The sequence below is a fragment of the Gossypium arboreum genome, chromosome 12, assembly GCF_025698485.1.
Source record: "Gossypium arboreum isolate Shixiya-1 chromosome 12, ASM2569848v2, whole genome shotgun sequence".
NCBI lineage: Eukaryota > Viridiplantae > Streptophyta > Magnoliopsida > Malvales > Malvaceae > Gossypium > Gossypium arboreum.
Window position 1 is genome coordinate 105,858,549 of NC_069081.1, and position 2,886 is coordinate 105,861,434.

The window sequence follows — 2,886 nt, forward strand, 5'->3', positions numbered from 1 at the left end:
TTCACAACTCTTTCACTTCACGAGCTAGGATACGAATCGGTTCCTCTTCATAACTCAAGTCGATTGAATTTCAACTTCGATGGATTAATTACGTGTGACGGATCGGATCTATAACGTCAAGCATCGAAACATGAAAGACGTCGTGAATCTTTTCAAGTTCGGGGCAAAATCAATCTATACGAATCGACCAACTCGTTCGGAGATTTCAGACGGCCCAATGAATCTGGGCTCAACTTGCCCTTACGGCCAACTGAGTATCTTTTTCCAAGGCGAAACTTTAAGAAATACTTTATCTCCCACCTGATATTCAATGTCTTTTCGTTTCAAATCCGCATACGATTTCTGACGATCTGTGGCTGCCTTCAGACTTTCACGGATTACCTTTACTTTCTGCTCAGCATCTTTAATCAAATCCACTCAAAATTTTACTTTCACCCAAATTTCGGTCCAAAACAATGGCTTACGGCATTTTCGACCGTACAAAGCCTCGTAAGGTGCCATCTTAATACTTGACTGAAAACTATTGTTGTAAGCAAATTCAATCAAAGGTAAATACCGTTCCCATGAACCACTAAACTCGAGGATGCAACATCTCAACATATCCTCAAGTATCTGAATTATCCGCTCGGATTGACCATCTGTTTGTGGATGAAAAGCGGTGCTAAAATGCAACTTGGTACCCAAAGCTTCTTGCAATTTCTTCCAAAATCGTGAGGTGAATCTCGGATCTCTATCCGACACGATAGAAATAGGTACCCCGTGTAATCTCACAATCTGAGAAACATACAATTCAGCTAATTTATCCATTGAAAAATCCGTGCGTACGGGGATAAAGTGAGCCGACTTAGTCAATCTATCAACAACGACCCAAATCGCATCTTTCTTACTTGCCGACACTGGCAACCCAGATACAAAATCCATCGTTACTCTATCCCATTTCCATTCAGGTATCATGATCGGTTGGAGTAAACCCGTAGGCACTTGATGTTCCGCCTTCACTTGCTGACATATTAAACACTTCGAAACAAAATCGGAAATGTCTCGTTTCATACCATGCCACCAAAACTGACGTCTTAGGTTGTGGTACATTTTCGTACTCCCCAGGTGAATTGACATTCGGCTACAATGAGCTTCGTTCAGAATCATCAAAATGAGTTCTAAATTTCTTGGAACACACAACCGATTTCTGTACCTCAAACAATCGTCATCATCAATTTGAAACTCCGATTCCACATTCGAACACATTCACCCGTTTTGCAACCAACTCATCGTCGACTTTACGAGCTTCACGAATTTGATGAATCAATAATGGTTTGGCCTTTAATTCACCACTAACACATTGTCGGGTAGAATGATAAGTGTACATTCATTGCTCGTAAGCAAACACCGATTTCGGCTTAAGGCGTCCGCAACCACATTAGCCTTTCCCGGTGATAATCAATGACCAGCTCATAATCTTTCAACAACTCAAGGCAACGCTTTGTCGCAGATTCAAGTCTCTTTGAGTCATCAAATATTTGAGACTTTTGTGATCCGAAAATACATGGCACTTCTCACCAAATAAGTAATGTCGCCATATTTTCAAGGCGAATACGATGGCAGCTAATTCGAGATCATAGGTCGGATAATTTTTATCATGTGGCTTTAATTGTCTCGACGCATAGGCCACAACTCGACCTTCTTGCATCAATACGCAACCTAACCCAAGTAGGAGGCGTCACTATAGATGACAAACTCTTTGCCCGATTTGGTGCACTAAAATTGAAGCTTCCACAAATAAGTTTTCATTGATCAAAACTTTTCGACATTTTTCCGTCCATTCAACTTAACATCTTTTGAAGTAGCTTCATCATGGTGGCTATCATCGAGAAACCTTTACAAACCGTCGGTAGTAACCTAAGTCTTAAAAGCTCGAACCTCGATAATATTTCTCGAGGCTTCTAGTTAAGTATGGCTGAAATTTTGCTCGGTCAACTCAAATACCCGACGCGATACCACGTGACCCAAGAAGCTAACCTCTCTAACCGTAACTCACACTTCTTGAACTTAGCATATAACTGCTTATCCCGTAAAATTTGCAACACTAATCTCAGGTGCTCAACATGTTCGGTCTCGTCTCTTGAATAGACCAAGATGTCGTCAATGAACACAACTACGAACCGGTCCAAATCTTGTCAAGATCCGATTCATCAAATCCGAAATACCGCAGGGCATTAGTGAGCCCAAACGGCACTACTAAGAACTCGTGAGTGGCCGTATCTCGCTTCTGAAAGCGTTTTGGGTATATCCGAATCTCGAATTCATGGCTCGGTAATACCCGATCTCAAATCTATCTTTGAAAACACCGAGGCTCCCTTTAGTTGATCAAACAAATCATCAATACGCTGAACGGATATTTATTCTTTATCGTCACTTTATTCATGACGATAGTCAATGCACATCCTCATGGTTCCGTCCTTCTTTTCACAAACAATCTTGGTGCACCCTAAGGTGAGAAACTTGGTCGAGCAAAACCTCTATCCGTCAACTCTTGCAACCGAGCTTTCAATTCTTTTAACTCGGTTGGTGCCATACGATCACGGAGCTATCGAAATTGGCGTAGTCCTGTACAAGCTCAATACCAAACTCTACTTCCGAAAGTGGTAAACCCAGAATTCTTCGAGAAAATATCCGGTATTCACAAACCATCGGCAGATTCGGGTTTCTTTTCCAATTCCTTATCATCAAGTACATACGCAAGGTATGCTTCGCACCCTTTCTTACATATTTCGGGCCAACATTGCGATATTACGGTGGCAACCCCTTTAAGTCTCAGACTCAACTCGGATTATCTCGTTATTTGCACATCTCAAATCAATAGTCTTGCTTTTGCAATTCACAACCGCA